Source organism: Coenobita brevimanus, chromosome 8 (genome assembly GCF_032717465.1).
Source record: "Coenobita brevimanus isolate Jiangsu-jjx chromosome 8, ASM3271746v2, whole genome shotgun sequence".
NCBI classification, from domain to species: Eukaryota; Metazoa; Arthropoda; class Malacostraca; order Decapoda; family Coenobitidae; genus Coenobita; species Coenobita brevimanus.
Window position 1 is genome coordinate 46,727,825 of NC_136961.1, and position 26,065 is coordinate 46,753,889.

The following is a 26,065-nucleotide window of genomic DNA, read 5'->3' on the forward strand; positions in this document are numbered from 1 at the left end:
ATGCTAATCTTGGTAGAAGAGAAATTAGTAGCATTCTGAAAGGTACAACAATAGCTGCGTTTTTCTCTAGTGTGGTTATTGAGAGACAAAACGTACTCTCAGTAAGCATTTTTAACAACCAGACCAACCGAAGATATCAATGGGAAATGTTTGCAAAAGCAAAAGCCCAGTGTTCCTGAGCTTCTTACTAATGTTTTGTGCCCACATCTCTGGCCTCCTTGCTCTTTTTCTGTTATGAGAAGGACCAGCAGCTTTTTGCTCAGTACTAGGGTCACTCATGTTCTCGAGACAATGAGAAAAAACACTAAAACAGCTATGAAAATAACCAGTTAATCCAGGCAGTGTTCTATGCTGGCTGGTAAACAAGAAACTGCATCACGTCACAAAAGATTCCCAGATCACAGTTGCCATTGTCTTGCTGAGCTCTCTGCCTTTCCCATTTTATGTACATTATGGCTAACTTACCTTTAAAATCATGCAATTTTATGCTACAATATTCCATTATGTTAGAATAATGGTACAATAATTAATAATGCAAAAAAAAAAAAAATGCATGACTGTGAACGTAAAGAAATGCTAGTATCTGGTAACACCAGACAACACGTTGCTGGGAGGCACTTGATACATTCTGTGACCAGCATGAAGGCTTGTTGACACACTGAGGTGAAGCGGTCAGTAAGACTCTGTTACAGAATGGGAATTTGGACCCTAATGCCAGTTGCTTTCTGTACCTCGTGGTTGCTTTCCAGATCAAAGAGGGTTTGGGCTACATAGTGGTATACTTAACTCGGTTTTGCCTGCTGTGGCGATCAGTACACTGTTATTAGGGGCCTCGTATATATATATACTGTATATAAATAGATAGATAGATACAGTATATATATATATATATATATATATACCTGTATATATTTTTTTCACAAAAGTAGCCAAAGAAGTGCAGTATAATGTTGTTGTAAACCCCTTTGACTTATCAATAAAACATCATTGCATTGGACTAGATTGAGAATGATCCAGTCTGACTACTACAAAAATGCGATATCAGTGAAAGATGTTAAAGTTTTCCTAGTTTGAGGTATTGTAGTGTACAATAATTCAGTAATAAGACTGTGGGAAATTACAGTATTGTGCCTAGTAATGAATCCTTAATAAGTTATAAAGCAAAAAATAGTACACTTGTGTACTGAATACTCATGACTTTTCAACTATTAGCTTGAGACTGATGTAAGAGAAGAATGGCTGACAATGTTAACATGTTAGAAGAAAGTGCAGGCTGGTCCATATATTACACATAGTAATTCTCACGTGTTGCAGGGATGGCTCAGTCAGCGTCGCTAATGTCTACCCTTCATCATTTTCAGCTTCCCATGACCCTTTTAATTCAGTACAGGGTTTTCTTTACATACATTGATGGCATGGTTAAGTGGTAATTTCATGACGCAGCCCTAATGTCTGCAGTTCTTATACCAATGGACTGAGTTGTCCATGTAGCACAAGATGTGAGAGTGAAGTTAATGGACCACCCTGTATATGATTATTTAAGGAGGTTTTACTGTACAATACTAAATTTACTTTGTAGCTATTATGAATGATATATTTTAAACTTTTATTTAATGATAGGCTGACCTAAGTTAACACAAATTCATAATACTGTAATGCAGATACAGTACATTAACTACTTTCTTTGTTCTTAAAAGGAAAAAAAGGTTAAATATAGTGAGAAATGTGACTGTTGTAGGTAGGGTTATGGGAGGCAGATCGAAAAAGACCTGAGACAAGGTCATAAAGTGTGAGGCCTCTGGGAGAAGGGACCGTATAGGTAGGCTGCCAGATCTCTGCAGCATGGAGAACCGCCTTTATGTGGCCAAGGCCAGTATATTAAGGCATGAAAGAGCCTTTGTAAAAAAGACATGAAATGATAGTGTCAGTGCTTTATAAATTCTGATTACAGCACTAGGTTATCACGGTATTATTGGGTTGTATTGTGGTACATTAATCCAAGATGAAATATTGTAGGAAGGTGTATGGTTGTGTTTGACCTTCAGAGGTCTCCCTTTATATAATCCCTTGTAAGCATCCCGAAATGTAATAAAACAAGCAAAACATATCTAACATACTGTGATAAATGTCGTTTACAACATTGTACCAGTGCAGGGATTATTAAATATCATATTAAACACTGTTTAGACATTGCAGGAAACTTAATGAAGCAGTGCTTCAAAAGGGCAATGGTTATATATAACTCATATTTTCTTTGACGGACATAACCATTTTTATCATCTATTTGAAGAAAAATGTAAGCAGTTTATACAGTGTAATTTAACATATGGTAAAAGTTAAACTAAGATTACTAAAGTAGTTTTCTACATTATAAGGATACAAAGACTGGAAAACTGGGTGTAATAGATGTGTTTTCTTGATCTCTTTACAGATGGGGCAGGGAGACTCTTCGGTAAGTGATACTTTTGTTGCCATAGCCATTGACTCATGGGCAGAAGACTGGGGACTACACGTTCGCTCTGACCACCACTGAAACCTGTTCAGCTCACTGCCCGCTGTCATTCGTTCTTCCTCCCCTCTTATTTAAGATATGTTCAAATGCAAATACAGTAATTTGGCACCTGATAGCCATGACCTTCTTGTGTTTAATCAGTTTATCATTTATTTGTGCCTTAAACTGGCTAGCTAATCAAAATTCAGAGTAATTAATCTTATTTTGCTGTTGTAAAATTCACATAGCATGGAAGTTCATTAGGAGTTCTTGCCCAACTTTTGCACAAAGTACCTGCACTGGCCTTAGTCACAGGAGATTTTAAATTAACTGAATTGTGAATAAGAAATTATATTCTGCATCGTATTGCCACATTAGTATGAAATATTAAAATTCTGTGTATCACTAGCGGTTCAGTCTAAAATATGCATGATCATAGAGAGAAAACTATTTAAATTTACTGAGCACTATTCTTTAATGGGACTAGATACTATGACACTTGAAAATATCAGACTCTTGACATGACTTCATCAGACTTGTACCATCATTGTTATAGTTTTCCAGTCTTTGTATCCGTCATTTACAGTTCTGTATAAATGTATTAGAATTTAATTTCATGGAAGTGATACTTATATTACAACTATTTCTGAGAACAGAACTTTGATAGTTTCAAAAGAATGACTTTAAAGCTTTGAAAAATATGTAGTGTATGTGTGTGTGTGTATTTATATATATATATGTATATATATATATACATACACACACACATGCGTACAGTACATAATAATTTCTTCACTTATCAGAACATATTATTTACATTACACATATCTCAGAGTTCACATCTTTTTTACAGCCAACATCCGATTCCCTCATGGAATTGAATATAAACGAAAAAGGACAGCCTTCACACGACACATGATTCTTGAACTTGAGAAGGAGTTTTTGCTGAACCATTATCTCACAGGAGGCAGGAAACGCGACATTGCACAGAGATTGCGCCTTCCTGAACAACAAGTGAAAATTTGGTTTCAGAACCGAAGGCAGAAGTGGAAGAAAGTTAATAAACAATTAAAAGCCAATGACACGTCAGAAGATGGCAGCTCAGACCCTTGTGCTTCGCCTCGATCCCAGGGAGGATCAGCACAGCACTTGGTACATCCCCGCTATTCACAGCAAGTGTCATACTCAGACAAACAGCAGACTAGTCAGTCAGAACAACAATCATCTCCCCACCAAGCACTGCAGCAGAAAGGAGGCTCCTCAAGTTCTGGCCAGCAACAGCAACAACAGCAGCAACAGCAGCAGCAGCAACAGCAACATCACCAGCAACAGGCAGGACAGAGCTGGGCCAGTCACCCAGCATCATACCCGCACCTGGGTGGGAGGATGGTTCCCCCTGCCCTGGTGCCCATCTCTGTGCCATATCCATTAACTGCCACCAGCGAGACACGACCTCCATTGCAGAGTCCCACTTGGTCATCTAGCCCTGGTGCCACACGCGAGTCATCACAATCTGGTTCTACACGCTCATCAAGTTTTGATTCACTGATTTAGTCCAAGCTTTTTTCCTGCAAAAATATCCTCTGACTCAGGTGTTTTAACACTATTCTAAACTGATATTGATTCCAAGGATCTTTCTCCCTCCTTATCCAAGTCTTCTTTTCTCGGAAACTATGTACCTGGATACAAGTGGCAGCTGTGTAGTTCTGGGATATGAAGTAGCTGTGTGAATAAGGAGGAAGAAATATGGGTCCAGGATGTTGACAGTTATAAGCCTCGCAGATGTGTGCCCCAATATAGTGTATGATCCTAAAAACTAGCATTGTACATGTTATCTTTTAAAATGATTACATGGAATTTTGGTATCTATTATAATAGAATTACAGTATTTCCATTACAAAGGAGTGAACGTATCAGTTTTATAGTGAAAACTTAAGTCAGTGTAAAAGACTGGTAGCATTTGTGTGGTATTTCCATTGGTATAAAATAATTTTGAATCCATATATTGACAGTCTCTCTTGGAAGCTTACACCATAGTAGCCTACTGTGTCTTGCAGGTCTTTGAAAGTCAGGATTTCCTTAAAAGTTTATTAATTAAAGACATTATCTTTATTCAGACATTTTATTGTTACTTTAAAATCATGTGAACACAGTTCATCATTCATTATTATCAAGACCTCTTCTCATTCCCAAGAATAGGGTGAGGTACTGTATATTCGGGAAAGGTATCAGCAGTTGGGTAATAAGTCATTATCAAAATTGTTTCATTTAATTTATCACATTAATTTTAGTCATTCTTGGATGTACAGTTTCTTTTTTTAACACAGGACTGTAAGAGGTTTTTAAGAAATTTTGTCTCACAAACCATTGGCAGTACTCATTTTCATGAAGACAGATTTTGATGAATTATCCTTTGGGTGTAGTTAACCATCTTAGCCAGCTGCACAAAATTGTTAATTAATTCAAGTCTGATTAAAGTAAAACACAGTACAGTATAATGATATCCATGGTGGTTATTCTGTATATTACATTATTAAATTTTTCATTATAGATGGAACTGATGGAACTAATAGTTTCTGCATACAGTAGATAGTTTCAGCCAGTGATTAACCTGTTTAATCTGGGTGATGTTCTTTTCAGTATATTCTTGCTGTGACCAGATTATTCAGCTTCAGAAAAGCCTCTTGTATTTTGTAAGTTTATTAATGCTGTATCAGACCTCTCCCATTTGCAAAGTCTGCCCTAAGCTGAGTAAAATCATCAGGAGATGGCAGGAATAAAATGAAATACTGTACAAGTCTGTCTTCAGGCTCATTGGGATAAGTGGAAATGTCACTTGCTTGGGGTAAAAAGAAATTTGCCTTGTTTGAAGGCATAGTATATATATATATATATATATATATATATATATATATATATATATATATATGTATGTATGTATGTACAGTATGTATGTATGTAGTGAACTCTCAGTTATCCAGCATAATTCAGCCAACCCTTGTGCCGGATATTGCATGGTACTCTCTCCATCAGCTCAATGTTCGGCATCAAGCTGGATAATGTGTTACTCTCTGTCTCGACCCTGTATCCTAAAAACTCTCCTATGAGTAAAAGACGAAAATTAAGCATAAAATACAATATAGTATTGATATACACTAGTACAGTATTACTGAACTGTACATAGTGTACAGTGTACTTTGTGTGTGTGTGTGTGTGTGTGTGTGTGTGTGTGTGTGTGTGTGTGTCTGACTCTGGGCGTAGGCTTCACAGCCTGCTTCCAAGGCCCAGTAGTCCTCTTACATACCATACACCTCATCCATATTGAATACATGCTAGGGCTGTCTCATACAGAACTGGTGTATTGGTATTAGTGGGAGTATTTTTTATGACATGTCGGCGGGTCTTCTGGTAGATCAGTAAAATCTGCCTTTATGAAATTCAAATCCATAAACTGTTCCCTGTCCCAGCGGGGATTTGAACCTGGGTCCGATAGGACTGCAGGCCACCTCTCTACCGATTGAGCCACCGCCTTCCTACTACATTCACCTGTGTGTAGTGTTGGCATCAGTGGAAGGTAGAGTTGTACACTATGCAGTACAATGCAGTGCACTTAATCCCGTGTGGTCTAGTGGCAGTAATTACGTGTACGGTAATTGAAGAATCACGATAGAGCACCAGGACACGAAGCACTGAGAGGCCACAAGCTTTGCAGCAGCAGTGAGCGAGGCATGGAAGCCACAGAGTAAGTCATAGCACAAGGGTTTTGCATGGTCATAAGAGCAAAGTGCATAGATACATCTTCACTGTATGAGGTTCACGGAAAGGATTGAAAGGCAACGGTTGGCTCGGCAGCCGGGTGGGCTGCTTCCGCAACATATTCTGATTGGCTATCGTGTTGTGGGGTTTTCCCGGGCACCAGTTGACTAGTGTGTCATAGTCGGATGACACTCCTTGTTGCTGAATATTGCATAGAACCACTGGCTGCTACCCATTTTGGTGCTGGACATTGCATTATTTCACTGGATATTGCTTTAATGGAGCTAAGCAGAAAGCGCCAAATATTACTTTGGGCCAGATATTGCAATGATGGATAATTGAGACTTTAATTATGAATTGTCCATTCTGATTTGGAGTTGCTTGTGGTCAAAAATTGCACCCTTCCATACCAGCCTATATTCCACCTTTAACTCTTTTAAGTGCTTTGTCCCCTTTTTCTTTTATAAGGGCTAAGGTGTTGCCCCAGAGTAGAGGACTTAGGTTTAGAACGTGTAGCACTTTATGACTGGGTGCCCTTCATGATGACTACCAGTGGCCACTGGGCGGACTCAAACCTCTGACCCTTTGGCCAGAATGGAGCGCTCAAACCCACTGAGCCACAGCAGCTGGTATGGATTATAATTAATGGTGCTGGAGTTAAAGTGAGCGAGTATGGGGAGGTGTGGAATGATGTGATTTTTTACCAAGTGTAATTCTAATTTTGGAAAGGATTTTAGTTAGTGCCTAGTACCTTAATGGGCAAGTCAGAGCTGTACAGGTATAGAGAGCGTTTCATTACACAGTTTGCTGTATTTTTCTGTGCACCACAAGAATTTAAATTTTAACATCAGCTTATTAGTTCTTGATATGGAAAATCATTTTTATTTTGTTATATCCAGTCACAGAATATTTGTAATATAGTAATTTAGAAATTCAGTATTATATTAGGTTTTTGTCAGATTCCAGGTGAAATTTGAGTGTCATCATGCAAATTATTTGGAAAAAGATGCTTGTAAACCATATTTTGCATCACTAAGTATAAGTACAGTAATCTACACTGAATAGAAAATGAGATCCACTTCATCCATAATTGAAATTTACATCACTGTCAGGCCATGTACATGAGTTTGGTGTGCAGTACTGTATTTCACTATCCAGTACTGTATTTCACTATTAAACTGCATATTCTCATAGTTTATTCTTGCTCCCAACAAGTGATTTTATTCAGCTTCTTGGGGAAGATTTATTGTGCTGAAGAGGTTAGTGAAGGCCATGTCAGACCCATGTTGTTAAAAAAAATCTCCTATGGTGAATAAAATCATATGGAGATAACATGTTAAGATTTAAATGTATGTCCTCAGATTAAAGGGGGTGACAGTAAAATAGTTATAAGAGGAGACCACCAATGACAGTTGCTGTAGACATGAAAATATAAAAACAGTGCTTGCCGCATGTTTACAGGACGGTAATTAGAATACATTTTTGCTTACGTTATTTTATATTATTTTTTTATTATTATTATTTTTTGTGGCATTTAATACTCGGAACAGATATAGTAAACTCTCAATGAACCTGCATAATTCAGCCAAGTCCTACACCGATTAACTTGAAACACCTGATATTGCATAGTACCCCCCATCGGCTCAATATTTGGCACTGAATCAGATGTTGCGTTACTGTCTGTCTCAACCCTCTATCCTAAAAACTTTCCCATAAATAAAAGATGAAAATTAAGCATAAAATACAATAAAGTAATGATATAATACAGTGCCGGTTTGCTACCATTTATGAGCCAATTGATACACCTTGACGCCAAATATTGCATGGAACCACCAGTTATGTCTTGCTTCAGTGCCAGACATTGCATAGTTTTGCCGGATATTGATTTAATAGAGCTGAGCCAGTAGTGACGGTTATTGGATTACAGTAGGCTGGATATTGCGACAATGGATAATTGAGAGTTTACTGTAGCTGTTAATGTAACGATAATTGTGAAACACTACAGGTAGTTGCTGGATGTTGACATTAGCTACAATAGCAGATAATTTAAAAGTTTATATATATATATAAATATATATATATATATCACTGTGCAATATAGCTTTACAAATGATCAACAAATATCCTTGAATTCTTAATACATGAATGATACCAGTGAATGGTAGTTGTACCTTCTGCATAGCCCAAGCATGGATATGTGTGGGGATGGTACCATAGCTCTGTACAGTGCAAGCAACCCATATCCTTTCCACTTCCCTCCAAGAAAAGATGGAATTAGACTGTAATGTTGTTGTTGTGGCCTTGGGCTCATCTGTATATTAACCCAATGGACTGCAGACTGAAGTTCTCTTTCTGCAGTCTACCATCATCCTCTCATTGGGGAGGGAATCAGTTGCGGGATGTTTGTACAACAGGCCAGTTATATGAGTATGAAGGCAACCCTCTGCAGCACCTAATATGGTTAACTTCTTGGTGAAAGTAGTCATTGCTGGATTGTGATTCAGTTCTTCCACTTCCCTTTCATGTATTACTGTACTTGGATCACAGCTGTGGTAATGGCGAATGGTTTTATTTTGAAATAAATGCAGAGTATTAGTTTATAAATAATTACAGTATTATATGTACCCATAATGATCCCAAATGCAAAAGATAGTACAGTATTTAATTAATATAGTATTTAAAATATATGGAAGAGTCCCAGTGCTGCATACAGTAAGCTTGTATCACATGGTGCCATTTTTATGTCCATTTTTCTTTAAGTACGGTTAATAACAGAAAGCATACATATTAAAATTAAATTCCCGTCAGTAAATTCACTTACCAATTAAGCCCAGTTTTCAGTAATGGGTATCTGGAAAAGTTGATATTCTGGAACATCCTCTGATTATATCAAGGACGTATTCCACTGGCAAAATATTTTGAACACAGTATTCCTGCAGTACTAGCAATGTATCTGAAAATGTGTTGATGTTGTTTATATATGTGTGGGAAAATAAGTACAGAATGGTAAAATGTAGAACCAAATTGCACCTGTGTTCTTATGGCATATATAGGTAGGGAAACCACCAATACCTGTTGTTGTTGTTGTTTTGGCCCCATGCTCATCTAGAGGTGAACTATCAGTGCCACCACACCAAGGAATCGCTCACCACTGCTGCAGCTTGAAAATGATTAACAACTTCCATGATGTATATCACCATGCATTGCAGTCATTGGTGCACATGCAGCTGCTTGCTGGCATATAGTATTTTTGTCACAGGTAAATATACAGTACAGGTGTAGGTCAAGTACAGTGCGGTGACTAGTATATATCCTCCTCTGATTCTTCTTAGTACATTTTACCCTAAGTGTTGTCATCACACACACACACACACACACACACACACACACACACACACACACACACACACACACACACACACACACACACACACACACACACACACACACACACACACACACACACACACACACACACACACACACACACACACACACACACACACACACACACACACACACACACACACACACACACACACACACACACACACACACACACACACACACACACACACACACACACACACACACACACACACACACACACACACACACACACACACACACACACACACACACACACACACACACACACACACACACACACACACACACACACACACACACACACACACACACACACACACACACACACACACACACACACACACACACACACACACACACACACACACACACACACACACACACACACACACACACACACACACACACACACACACACACACACACACACACACACACACACACACACACACACACACACACACACACACACACACACACACACACACACACACACACACACACACACACACACACACACACACACACACACACACACACACACACACACACACACACACACACACACACACACACACACACACACACACACACACACACACACACACACACACACACACACACACACACACACACACACACACACACACACACACACACACAGGTACAAATGGTAAAGCCAACAAGGTGAATGAAGGAAAATTGTACTGCGGTAAAATAAAGTTTTGGTATTTATATTTTCAGCAGTATAATCAAAGTTGCAAGACTGAGTGACAGTTCAGCCAACCAGCAGTTAGGTTTGCATTCTCAGAAGGCATAGGAAGTTTTGTAGCACCTCTTCATTATTTTGACTCACCGCAGCATTCACGTATCTTATTTAAGACATGTTGCTATTGATACAGTTGGCTTATCCCACCGGTGGCCATGAGTTAATACATTTATGTGCACCCCAGGATGGCCCCAGGACCATTTTTTCAGATTTTGACATTGATTTCTTTTTCTTACAAATGTGGAGAAAATTCTCTGGTACACCTGGCAATGTGTTTTTGAGCTTCCAAAACCTCAAAAATTGGGGAAAATGGTCTGATGCACCTTGACAATGCATTTTTTAGCTTCCAAAACCCATCCTGTGATTCACTGTGATTTGTGGAAAATTTCATAAAATTACTGCACATGCATCATTAATATGTGAACATACAGATGATAACCTTCGAGATGAACTGACCACCTGAGTGCTTGGGATGGTAGTGCAGGATCAGGTACACATACCAGAGACCTTTGTTCCCTTCCCAATTCAGTGTCACCAGCACTGGCACTAGAGGGTGTTGCTCGACACCGGCAGCTATTGAAGAATTAAATAACAAAAATCACCATTAAGGTGCCATATGCTGAACTAACCTGGTTAGCAGAGGATGCAAGGGACCCGTGTTAGATGACAAGAATATGACGTTTAGACACCAAACCTGGGTATTTCATTGCTGTTACCCCCTTAAAATGTAAATGTCCACACGCTTCAATATGTACTTAAAGTTAATGACTGGTATGTCAATCAGATTATGGTGCATAATGTGGAATAAAATCACACCACAGAACAATACAAAGTAAGGTCTGGCAACCAGAGGCAACTTTAACCCAAAAACTAGCTCATTTATCTGCTTTTCTAAACCTTACCCAACTGGTAAATGAAAGATTAGATATTATGAAGCTATAAATACCAGTACCTTTGTTTTGCTGTATCCCTAATGGTAGTGTTAACTGTAGTTCTGCTTTAACCATTGTGAGGTGTATGGTTGGAGACTGGGCTTCTGAAGTCCATAACACTGAAGGACAAGTGACTGATGCACACCCCTACACCCCTGGTGATGGTGGTGTTTTGATCGCAGGCTGAGCTGCATATGAGCCCGGTGGACTGCAGGCTAATTGTCTTTCTCCTTCTGTCCACTATTTTCTTTTGGAGGATTGGTAGGGAATTGAGGGACAATTGTACAACTGGGGAGCACCACTGCTAAGTTATATCCGCAACACTAAGAAAATGTCCCTCTCAAACACCTCTGGTGACATTGTTCATTCAAAAAGCCTTCAACTGCCCCATCAGGATGCAGATTGGCATGCCCATGGCATAGCTTCATCCAGCTGATGCCAAAGACCACTGGACCCCTAAGCATATTAATACAATAGTCCATTCCAAGTTAAAATTACACCTGACCATTACTCTCTTCCACACCTGCCTGTATGCCCTTACTATCATCTCTACACCATAATTCTGATGTGGAATGGACTATAGTATTTTTATATGGGCAGGTATTGAAGGGTACAGTCTTAGCTGGGCAAAATTAAAATTTGAAGTGGACTGCACTTTTGCCATAAGGTTGTTTGGTTGCAGAACTTAATTGGCAATAACAGTGTCCAAATGTGTCAACTTTCTGTATTATTAATAAGAGTATTGAAAATAGAATGTGATGCAAATAGAAAACAGAATACTGTGGGTTTGTGGACACATAACATGTTTTGAGTAGTTTTAAGCCTCGGATTCAGGCAGCATAGTGTTGAAATTCATCTATTGACTTGTTTGAAATTATGATCTTGGTCTGAAATAATAAGATAAGAAAGCTTGTTTTAAAATGTTATTTTCCATCATGACTTCAGTTTCATGTGTTTTCCGTGAGTAATGGTGTATTTATCAGTTCATTTATAATTATTCTATAAAACCAATAGAAAAAATATTTGACAGACTTTTTCTAGTTCAGTGCATTATATTGGCTTTATACCAACCCAGGTCAGTGTAATATTTTTTGGAAATAGAGTACATTGAATAGTTGGTCACAGATTTACAAAGTAATGTACGGTACTGTATACTGTACAGAATCTACTGAAGGCATAACAAAAACACTGTGTTCTTGCCATAGTTAGGGTTCCTGTACCTGTGTAATAAAGAAGGAAAACCTTTTGGATGTACTGTACAGTACCTTCTCTTCCCTTCTCACAAGCAGGCTTTAGTTTTGGGCAGTATGGCAGAGCAGTATTCACTTGTACTTTACTAAATGGACTTCTCTGTTGCAGCTATACTTTTGGCTCCGGGGAGCCAAGAAATTACTGAACAAATCTTTTGGACTTAAAAGAAAGTGTGTGGAATTTTAAGCTTGCATGTAATCATGGAATATGATTGGAGGGGGTGGGGGGGATGGCACTTTACTTATCACAGCTTCAGCCATTGTACTAGGATGCAAAGAAATTACTGTGCAGTATCTAACTATGCAGTTACATAATAAAATAGTACAGCAAGATGGATATTAGGGTTAACTGGTGTCAATTCTAAAGTCTAGGAATAATATAATCAGCACTGTTCAAGTTCTGATATAGGTGTACTAATAATCCATGCACCATATTAATGATTGTACTATCATTGAAGAGGTGTATTTTTAGTCATGACATAAACATTTGTATAGTACTGTACACATGTGATTGATATATCATGTATACCTTAGTTTTATTTGTTTCTAACAAAGCATAAAAATTTTGCTCTGAACTTTAACAGAATCCAGGGGGTGCCTTTTTTATTTATTTTTATTTTATTTTATTTTTATTTTTTACAAATTTTGAATTATTAATGTTTCTATATATTGATACTGTATACTGTGCATTCTGACTATGATAAATCTGGCTTTAGTGCAAGATTTTTATTGGAAAAATTGGTTTACTTTATCAAGATAAACCCTACATCTTGTCATGCTACATACTGTAAACTGTATAAAATAATTGTATGTATATGTACACACAGAATTTGTTCATATATATATATAAACATAAATCTATATGTAGGTGTAAGGAGCATATTGTACAGTAGTGTATTAAAGCAAAATCGTGGTTTATAATCTAGTGCAAATCATTGCAGCTGAAGGTACAAGTGCTTTGAAAATCCATTTGGCACATTTTGTAAGGTACATCATGATCATACACTTTAAAAACTTTCAACCTGAAGTCTGAAGTTCATCAAAATAGTCCTTTTGTGTAGTCTGAAATGTGTCTGGAAAACTGATGATTATGCTCTCCAATCTTGTGGTACTGTACCTTGGCTGGTCCAAAACAACTGCCTATGCACCTGTGATGTCACATCCTTCTCCTCCTTATCATCATCATCATCATCATCATCTCTGATGCCGTGCTTCTTCCTGGGAACCTATAAACAGGATGCCCATGACAGAACTTCCTCCACCTCACATACCTTTCTCACTTTCTCAAATACTTCTCAACCTCTGTTCTCTTCTTCTCTCTAACCAGTGTACCTGTACTATTCCACTCTCTTCATCTCCATTGTTTGAAAGAGATGGAATTATATGATCCTGGCAACAGATATCAGAGAGCCTAAAATATGATTGGGAAGGAATTATAATTCTTCATATAAAATTGTATGATCTTGATGTTGGTTACAAAATGTGGCAGTAGTAGTGATCCTGGTGTATAATATTTGATAGTTGGAGTGCCATACAAACTGAGAGTGGAGACAGTTTCTTAGGACAAAGTTATCCTGCTGGGGCCTTAGTAAGATAGTACTGTAATGGGAACAATGCACCAAATTTCAGTTGTATCCCTTATTCCCATGACTAGGTGAGATTCATTTAGTGCATTCTTGCTGCTGCCAAATGATTTTGTTCAACTTAAGGAAAGCCTCTATTATTGAAGGGGTTTATTAAGGCTGTATCTGATCCCTCCAGTTTGAAAAGTTTTCCAAATATGAGTATAATTATCCGGAGGTAGTAAGAGTGTATTGAACAAAACACCAAATTCAAGGAATATATCATTTACTTGGTCAAAATAATCTGCTGCTCATGAATGGATAACAGTAGATTTAAAATATTCAAGGTTAATCTCCTTCAATTCTTTGATGTACTTTTTATTTTTTTTATGTTCTTGTGGCCACAGGCTCACCTGTGTGTGAACTCAGTGGACTGCAAGCTGAAGTTGCCCTTCTGCAGTCAGCCATACTTCTTTTAGGGGATAGGAATGGAAAAGAGGGATATTTGTATAATCAGGCAGCAGAGCTGACCATTTATGTTGGTGCCACCACATGAAGGCATCACACTCTAGCACCTGTTAAATTCTTGCCATCACCAGGCAGTTATATTTAACTTGAGAAAACCCTTTCATATTGAAGGGGTTAATAGGCATTATCTCACCTCTCCAGTTTGAAAAGTCTCATAAGTGAAAGAAACCATTTGGAAGTACAGTAGCAAGAACATACAGTTAATAAAATATACATCACCTGATTAGCCCATTAAGACTCAGGATGTGATTTTCAGTTAGTTCATGCCATCTGACAGTTGTATTTAGCATAGGATGGACTTTTTGAACTAAGGGATAGATAACCCTTTCGGCATGAGAGGCCTTTCCAAAATTGAATAAAATTGCCGGGTAACAATAAGAATAAACTGAAAAGGTCACATGTTTTGAAGGGGTTAATGACTGGAATAGGGAGAATGAGTCTGAACAGCCTAACATAACATGTAATTTTGGAGTACTCAGAAGTAAAGAAGTTATTGTTTGAAAATTACTGCTGTATTCATTTCATGATTCATCAAGATAGCTAAAGATTTATAGAACTGTATTTTCTTACCTTTTGCTTAGCATATTTGTAGACTCATGTTGTTTATTATATATATATATATATATATATATATATATATATATATATATATATATATATATATATAATAGAGAAGACAACAATAAAATATTTGTCATGGTATTTCTTCAACCAGTAGAGATAACACTGAACATAATATTTGTGTGTTTTGTTTTCCAAAGAATGACATATTGAAAGAGATACAGAGGTATAGGTGGCTCTCATAGTATAGCTGGATTGCAGTTGTGGCACTTTATAAATGTATGATTTTTTCATAGAATTGTGTTGCATTGGAGTGTTTTGTCTCTACAGTAATACCAGTGTTGAAGAGAGGGACATTCTTGTGGTGGCATTGATATAACTGGGTGGCTCCACTGTCTGGTTGTTCAGATGCCCCTCACTTCCCTCCCATCCACTGAAAGGGTGATGGAGGACTGCAGGAGAGGGGTAGTTTCAGTTTTCAGTCCACTAGGCTTATATCCAGAAAAGCCTTGGTTCACATCAAGAACAGTAGTAGTTGTTCCATATAAAGAGTATAACAGATCACTCTGTTGTAGTTGGAGGAGTTGTAGTATATTTTATGAAGGCTTCAGTAACCTTATATATACGGAGTAATATAGTCATATTTACGTCAACTTTGACAGATCATATGACCTTATGGAGTGGATTATCATGCATGGAAAAACTGATGAGAGAATAAGCACTGAGGAAGAATGAGGTATGATATGGGAGAAATAACTGAACATGGATGAAAAGAAAGAAAAGGAGAGTGTTGCTGGATTTTTTTTTTTTTTTTTTTTTTTTTTTTTTTTTTTTTAAATGTGTCCTACTTTGGGCATAGGCTTCACAGCCTACTCTCAAGGCCCAGTAGTCCTCCTGCATACCACACACCTCCACATGTCACCACTTCGATGCAAACACCCACCGTCCATATTGAATACATGCTAGGGCTGTCTCAAACAGGACTGGTGTATTGGTATTAGTGGGGGTATTTTTACGACATGTCGGCGGGTCATCTGGTAGATCAGTAAAGTCTGTTTTTTTTATGAAATTCAAATCCTTAAACTGTTCCCTGCCCCAGTGGTGATTTGAACCTGGGTCTGGTACGACTGCAGGCCACCTTTCTACCGTTTGAGCCACCACCTCCCCCAAAACAAGGGCTGTACATGACTTAGATGTGTAATGGGATTGATTTGGATGTTCTGCTGGATTGATTTGGATGTTCTGGAAACAATTAAGAGAAGTACCTTGAGATGGTTTGTCTACATGGAGAGAATAAGAGAACTAGGAGAGTTCTTGTTGATGATGAGCAACCCCAGGCTGTGTGGCCAAACAGACCCATCAACCACAGGCAAACAATTCCCATTGCACGGCAATCCTTTGCAATGATCTGATGTTCCTTTGCAGCAGACAGTGCTTTGCAAGGTTTAGAGAAAAGGATAGTGCATGTGAGTGATGGGAGGGGAAAGGGAGAGGGGAAGGGGGAGACTGAGGATGGGGTGAAGAGGTATGTGAGTGAGGTGGGTGTGAGATGGAGAGAGGGCACTATGATGACAGAGGACAGGGTAGCATGGAGGTAAATCATTTGTGGCCATCCTTTCCAGGATTAAGATGTCCGGCTTTTTATTTTATATATGTATTTAATCCTGTATGATATTTAATTATAAAGTTTTAATAATTAAATATCACACAGGGTAAAATGTTAAATGCCAGGACCAACTTTCCTAGCACCGGGCTCCTACGCTTCTCATGGGGCAACGTAGGATTGGATGATGGATGGATGGATGGATATTTAATTTCTGTTATTGCTTCCAACGTTCTTTATTTAGCTTCCTTCAACCTTTGAGTGAGGTAAAAATTATATTTTTGACCTTAATGAGATTTAGTGAGTTACAATCATCCATCATCTTGATCCTCTTTTGTTATCCCACTGAGGATCCAGACATAGGAACAGGAAAGCATTGAAGAAGAACTATCAGCAGAGTAAATCAATGCACCATTTCATTCATTTTTGAAGGCTTTGAATTCTTGATTCCTCCTCACTGGCTCAGCATTGTTGTTATTATTTATTTACTTTATTTTTTTTTATCCCACAGATTGAATATATCAAGCCATTCTGTTGACTGCAAAGTTAGAAAAGGATTGCAATCCTGGTTATGTTTATCTGTATTTATACTTCATGTCTGTCATCACTTCAGTTGCTTTGACAACATCCATATATTACACTATCACACATTCACATGGCACATTGGGCCATCATCTTGACTGTCTATGCCTCTTTCCTGCCACAAAGTCACTCATACCCTTTTGAGCACTGTCCTCATATCCTTTGTTTGTAACCATATTGTATAACCTTACTAACTTTATACAGAGCATTAAACAGTGTGATTTGAGTCAGCATGTTGATGTTAGGTATTATTTATGAATTTTTGAGAGTACTATACTTTTCCACAGATGTATTTGCCATTTACATGGATGTGTTTGTCATTTGCATTGGTACATATAATGTTTATATTTTTATAGGTATTTGGAGGGTCCACTATAAGCACAGTAATATGGAGTTATTAAAAAGAAGTTGTCTTGAATAGAGATTTGTTATTGGGCTGTAAAGATGATATGTATCATCATCATCATCATCATTATTTAATGCAGTAGTTCCAGTGTTTGCACATTTCAGTCCATTCACTGAAGTGTAAACATCTGTAGTATGCTACTTTTTCCTTACCATACCAGTCTCATTATATTTAAACATCTCTTCACATTACCATGGGGTATTAAAACTGGAACTCTAATCATTGAGATATTAGTGTTTACTAGAGGAGTGTATGTGAGTGAGATGCAGGGGGAGAGGAATGGAGAGGTATACCACAGTTGAGGTGTAGGGATGGGGTGAGGAGGTATAGGAAAGAAGGTGTAAGTTGGAGAGGGAGGGGAGGCAGCCTCATGGTGAAGGACTTATTGGCATGGAGATGTGATGTGTAATGGGAGCTGCTTCCTCTGGGATTTAGGCATCTGACCACAGATAGATGGAACGATATATAGATACTCTTCAGCTGATGGTCAGTACAGTAATTGACGCTGATGTGTAACAGGTGTATGCTAGTCCAATGTAACTTTGTTGAATAACGTGAAGTTTTCTTCAGAGTGCCAGTATTGCTATCTTGCTCTTCAGTGAAGTCCATCTACACATTTATATATGAACCTCAGACAATGTAAATTTAACAAAGTAGTTCTTATGCAAAGATTTATGGTATATGTCATTTGGAAGACATAAGTTATATTCCATAAACAGTTATTCAAGAGTCTTATAATAAAATGAAAAGTACTCATTCATGATGTAAATATGCATGCACAGTATTGTAAGCAATATTGTATATCACCAGCTGCCATCTAAGCTAAGAACATTGTATAGTAGACACTTACCAGATGCAAACGAAACGAATACAGTAATGGTCTAGTATGAATTTTCTCTAGACCTTTAGATTCCACACACCTGTGAAGTAAGAAGGTATGTTTGGGTGGTGCCTACACCAAAGTTCCTGTAGAAATCATTACTAAGTAAAGTAGATGTTTTGATGCTACGCATCCTCTATTGCCTTACACTATATGAAGTCATACTTTTTTTATGGTTAGCGTTTGCGTGGTATCACCTGAATAATTGTATATATATTTGTTAATATTATTTAAAGTGCAAATTAAAGATAATTTTGGGTGACTTGCAATCAAATGCACAATTGTTTTAAGCCAAATAAGTATTAGGATAGGCAAAGGCAAGGTGTTTCTGATGCATGTTCTGATTAGTCTGCATGGACAGACTTTACTGTGGATTGTATTGAATATGTACAGTATAATTATGATAAGTTCATATGATTCATTAATAGGAATTGTAAATTATATATACTATAGCATAGATGTGTTGTAAGTTATTTGATTTGAAATATAATAATTGTACCATGTAGATTGTATGACGAAAGCTACATCAGAGTTTTGATTTTTCAAATAAAAATTCAACACTAAGTAACAGTGTAAATTTCTCCAACTCTGTCCACTGACAATAAGGCCTTGTGTTTGTTATTTGAGACTATTTGAAAGTGTATGTAGATTGAGCCATATTACAGGAAGAATAAGAGGCTTTGTAGCATCTCTTCCTTAGCAATTTATTTTTCATATTACACTGTAACATTGTCTTCCTATAACACATAGGAGAATATTGAGGTGAAATATTCAGAATAAATATCTGAAGAAGAGATGTTACAAAATCCCTGAAGTCATTTAGAATATGACCCCAAGAGTACAGTGGTGGTTGTTGAGAGAGGAAGTGACTCACAGTGTGCTGTTTTGGTTAACCATTTTGCTGTTATTGGTGAAGTCGAGTGCTGTATTTTATTCAGGAAAACACTAGACTTTGTTCAACTTAAAAAATTCCAAGTTTTCAATTTCTTCAAAAATAATCATCAGCCACCCTTTCTCTCCTATTGGTACACATAAGAAATTTATTTAGATTGATACCAAAAGATTTTACGGTATTCAGTTAAGAGCAGTTTCAGCAGTGAGAGGACTTAGAAACATAGTGTAATACAGACTGAACATGAATTAAACAGTTGAGTACAGTATCTTGTTTATTTCCTGGAAGGCGAACTGGAACTGAGAAGTAAACGTGAAATACCGGTACTTTTGTTGACAAGGTACTCTCACATGCACTTTCTGTTCTCATACTTTGCAAAAATAGAAAACACAAGTAAATAAAAATAATTTGTATATAAAAAGTAACTTGTATATTTTTCTTTGCTGCATTTTTACACACAATTTTGGAAGCACTGCAGTTACCCCCGTGTTCAAAACACTATCAGATTGAGTGACATTAGGTGTCACAGTCTTTGTAGCAGGTCCGTCTCAAAACAGGGGCTGTACATGACTTAGATTACTTTTGCTAACCAATACAGATACAGTTTAACGTAATGCAGAAGAAGCAGAACGTAGCTACAGTACCTTTTTATCCCTATTGGCAGGTAAGATGCGTTTGCGGTTGCTGTACGCTGTAATGCGTTTACTCTAACCTGACAAAATTCCTAACCTCTTTCAGCTCAGTTGATAACCAAGTTTAGTCAGATTGTTGGATCAGTTTGACCAGTCACCAAGGAGACTCATTCTTATCTCATAACTAAAGCTAATCGAATTTCATGTAAGCCACAACATAATACAGTTTTCAAGTTGTGGGGTTGACATAGTTCCGTCAGGTGAAAACAAAACCGACTATAGTGCAGTAAGGCAGAACAGTCCATGTACAACCCGGTTTTCTCCTTTTTTCAGGTGAGACGGACCTGAGAAAAACCTACGACAGAGAGAGAAAGGTGTGTCCTGTTTGTCAGAAGATGATCACTGCCAAAAACATAGCCCGCCACATACGTACTCACGGCAACCTGGCCAAGTTAGACTCAACCTACGAGGCCCTGGACTTCCTGGACTGTGCGTGGATCCCAGAGTGACGATCTGGCCCCTAACGCAATCGTACCGGATTAATGATTATACCACACCCGCAACTATATCAGACTCGCGAAACCTTTCCTTGCCAAACACGTTCACTGCTCCTCACGTTTTCTCTTATCGTCGTTTATCCTTAGCTCTGGTGCGGTGCAAGTTTTGTAATTCGACATGTGCATGGTGGCCTATTGGTGAATTCATAACATAAGACTTCCTTGCATACTTATCCCCTTCACTCTGATGATGTAATTTTTATTGTATTCTTGCTATCTCCTGGTGATAATATGCACCTTAAGATAGACTTTTTTATATTAACTAGAGGGGTCAGATTCAGACTTCATTAACTCCTTCACTATTCCGGAGCTCTACTCAGCTGAATAAAATTATCTAGTTAGTGGCTAGAACTACAAAAACACACCATAGTGGAGGAGTTAAAACCAATATCAGATTTATAAGCGAATCATCCTGATCTATCTCCTTCACAGAAGAGGTTTTTGTTTTCATACTGTCTTAAAATGTTGGTGTTCATAACTTGATTTACCTAATACAAGTTACCTTGTACTAATTTACTTCTGAAATCGGATTGGTGATGTTTCTCTGTATTGCAAGATTAACACTATTTTATTTTCTGTTTAACTTAATACATTTCATCAGTGCTGTTTAGTAAAGAATGTGCTGTGTTTATATATTGATTTTACCAGAAACTTATTTAAATTGACAGTACTGACTTACAGCATTATCAAGTCTGGGTTAACCATATCTTTTATTCTTGTTGGTTAAGGAAGGTTCCCACCACCTTTTCCTTATCAGTTTATTTCTGCACATTGCATGTTAATGTTCCTTTGCATTTCATTTGTTCTGTCATCATTGATATTAACAAAATACAAACAACACAGAATAGAATGTTAATGATTAATTTGCAAAATAACTTCAGGTACTGTAGTTAAGGATGTTGGTAGAAGGCCTACTAAGTCGACAAAAATAAGTGCCCATGTATAGTTCCCTTCAAAAGTTGTGTATCTCCTCCTATTCAGTAACTGATAGCATTACTGTATATTAGTTTAAATAATTAAAACTTGCTCTTTAATTAACCAAGCAGATTATAGTAATTACATGCAACTTGACCCAAAGTTATATAATATTGTGAGTTACCGAAGGCCAGAAGGAGAGACAGAACTTCTGAAGGCAACTGTACAGTATCACATGTACAGTACTGTGAATGAGCAGTTGTTTTTACCAATCCCCAAAGTATAGCATAGCCCGCTGATAATCCTTTTCATGAGAGGGTAGTATTGCTGTATGAGGTTTAGTCCCAAGAAAATGCAGTTTCACTTCAAGCATGGGATGAAGCTCCAGAAGTAAATTGTGTACTTTATTATCGCATCACATACAGCAAACAGAGAAAACCACCTTTAATTTTGGGTAGTTACTGTTGCATTTAGTAATAGACATTAAATTGCAATTTGTTTATTTATTTATTTTTTTATTTATTTATTTCCTTCAGTATGGCATCATTTTGCTTATAGTTTAAACAGAAAGCAATTAAGGAATATGATTTATACTACAGCAGGGCAATCTGACCCAAGCATTCGTATTATCGGAAAACTCTGCTTAGTTATGGAACAGACTCATTGATTTTATTTACATAATTTTTTAAAATTCATATATTTACTTTTTTTTTAGCATACTTGGTCAGAGACTCATGTTAGCACAATAAACTACAAATCTAAAAACTTGTAAGTGGGGTAACATTGTATTTCAGATACTCTAGTGTTCATATTCTTCACTCAAGAATTATTTTTTTACTTTGTAATACAGACCCATTTTGTTGTAACGGAAGGGGGGCCCATCCAAATGTGAACCTGGTGGGCTGCAGGTGGACGTTGCCATTTTCCTTTAGTCCACCATCCTTCTTCCAGGAAATGGGGAGTGCATTGAGGGACATTTGTATTACCAAGTAGCAGAGGGCATCCCTCTCCAGCACCAGGCTCATTTGACTAGTTTTTGTTTTGTCCAACAAATACTCCAACTTGCTTTGCTGGGTATCTTGGTCAATATCTTGTGTTGAATCAGGATTAGAAGCAAATAGTGTTGTCACAGACGAGATTGAGTGTTAAAGGAAAAAATAATCTATAGTGGTACACAGATAATGGTAGTGGGGAAGAGTTCACACATATTTACATAATCATGCTTGTCTTGATGCCATAATTATACAGTAAATAATATAGGATTTATCCCCTGTTTCTTAAACTGGCCAAATCAACTAAAAAATAAAAGACTTCCAGTCAAAAGGAAGAGTGCATTGTCTGCTACAAATCACATATACTTTGGGTGTATGTATAGGTGGGTACAATAATTTTTCCACTAACAACACGTACTGCATCTTTGTGAAAATTTAATACTGGATCTGCTTGAGTGAAATGCCTTCATGCAGTGTCAATTATATACAGTAATTGAGTGATCTGCAGCTTGGATACACAGATGTACTGAACTCCCTGTCTTCTGAAAGGAAGATGGTTGACTGCTTTAGGGCAGTTTCAGCCAGAAGTCCAATGGGTTGACATTCAGAGGAGCATGGGTTCACAGCAACAGTATTATTGTTGGTTGCAAAATATCTGTATAATAAGGTCCAAATACTGTACATGCTGCATGAGCAACCTGACATCAGTTTAAAATTTATCTTTCTTCATCAGTACTGTATCACTGAAACTCCATTGATATGTGCTGAAAAATGGTAATTGTTACTTGTACCAGCAGTTGTGCAGAGGAGTTGCTACTGTTATCCTAGTATCACTTGAATCTACTTGCTTATCAGAATAAGCATCACCACTTGCAGATCATGGTTTAGTGACTTCTTTTTTTTATTACGGCAGTTAAAGTAAGCGTATGCAGGATTGAACTCTTACGGAAGGTGAGGTCAGACATGCACAAATATTTCAGTTATTTGCTACACACACACACACACACACACACATATACGTGGTAGGTGGGGGCGCTCACCATGCACTCACTCGATGTAGTGCTGCTCTTGAATATCTTTCCTTTCCTCTCCTCCATCCTTCATTCCTTCCATCCTCTTCTGTCTTTTCTTCATTCTTTCCTCATCCTTCTGCCTACAGGTGACTTTACACTCTTTCTTCTGTCTTTCTTTCCTTCATTCTTTCCTCTTCCTTCTGCCTGTGGGTGACTCTACACTGAGTGACAAGCCAAATGGTTTCTTGTACACCAGGAAACCATTTATTACGCTGGGTGGTAACCACATAACCAAATTTTGGCGCCTGGTGGTTTAGTGAGTAATTACAGCGCTCCAGTCGGATTAAGCCGGTGAAGGTTTATATCCAAGGGGTGGTTGGGGTTTATTGCTCACGTAATGCCACTCAGGGGTGAGTGAAGCTGGTCACTCTCATCTTAAATGTCAGGACCAACTTGCCTAGCCCCAGGCTCTTACACTTCTCATGGGGCAACGTAGGGTTGGATGACGGATGATGGATCTATCTATCTATCTATTGCCAGACTCCTCAATCCCGTTCGGGGTGGCCACAAACAAATCGCCTCCACATCGGATGATGGATGGATAGATATATATATCGTTCATGACGTAAAACTCAATTGACTCTCCAATAAAATAATTGTGTGCTGACATTAGCATTCAGACAGAAGAGCTATCGTGAGCAGCAGGCAGCGTGTGGTGTAAAGTGTATTACTGGAGATAATATTATTTCTTTACTGTAGTTAGTGCCTAGCCTATGGAGGGCCCTGCGTAATAACCCCTTCAGTCTGGGGTGATGACGTGTTTAGTTTATCCTAGCTGCTACCACATGATTTTATTCAGCTTACGAAATTACTCTTGTATTGAAGGGGTTTGTCAAGGCTCTGTCTAACCCTTCCAGTTCAGAAAGTCTCTCCTAAGCTGAATGAAATGAGCTGGCAAGAATAAAATAAATTATGACATCCCTGCACCCAGTGGGGTAATGCTCCTCTACTCCAGAGACGAGTATGTGTGTAGAGGCCAATGTCTTCTTTCAGGGTGGAATGTGTCTACACTCCACATCATGATACCTCATGTTATATTTGTTCTGCTCTTGGTGAGGTATCTGTGATTGCTTTTCTGCATTCAATAAAGAAGTAGTTTTGCAAGGTGTGTTTGAAAACCTTTTGATAGGCAATACAGGGATTATGGTGCACTTTTAGTTATGTATGGATATGTGTATTACAGTATACAGTATATATGTACTCCAAATTCGACACAGAAATACAGCCGACTAGATATTCACAATGGTAGGGGAAGGGATCAAATGCCGTACAATAATGTAGGTCATAAACATCTCTTTCTTAGCCAGTCCATCCTATACACACATTTCTTAAATATTTCATTTCCACAGTTTATACGTGCGACTTCTGGAACTCATGCCATATCAAAGTCTCACACCCATATGTCAGTGTGAGCATTAGAACATTTTCATGGAGATCTCATGCAACCTCCATATTCAATCATCATTTTAATAGTAAACATTCACAGCACTGCCCCCAATATATATATATATGTGCAATTAAATCACTTAACACGTGATTCATAGATATGCTGATATCCACAAGGAAAAGGAAATACTATATATCCCGAGCACTTTCGTGTACAGTATTCACATCTTCAGGAGAGAGCAAAGTGAAGGAGAACACCTGTCATTTTTATGCAGGAAGTAGGAGGGGGAAAGTCCCAAGGGAGCTTACTAAGTCACTGACAGATACTATTGTTCTAAAATTACATCCTTATTTCTGAGTAAATAAGTGCAGTATTGAAATAAATAATATTACATACAGTACATAAAACATAATTCTTGATATACAGTACACACCGATGGATAACAATGAATTATATGCCTTATGGAGCATAACTGAGGAGCGTCGGAGCATTTTCTTAATGGATTATCATGGTGTGGGAAGAGGATTATCGTGCATGGGCCTATTTACCTACCCAGATTTCTCTCTCTCTCATAATTTTGCAAATTGATCTAATCAAATACAGAGTTATGCTTAATGGACAGCTGCACATATAATCAGTGTCATTATACATACAGTATGCATATGAATTATAGTAACACGAAAACTGATTCATGTTTTTAAAAAATCAGTGTTCATGTTACTATAATTCACATGCATATGTATGACATTGATTATATGTGCAGTTGTCCATTAAGCATAACTCTGTATTTTTCATTCATTCATTCATTGCCAGACGCCATGTATCCCAAAAGGGGCGGCCAAGGGCTTAGAGTTAATTGTTTTACAGGGAAGGGCACTAATCCTCCACCAACCCCACTTGACACGTA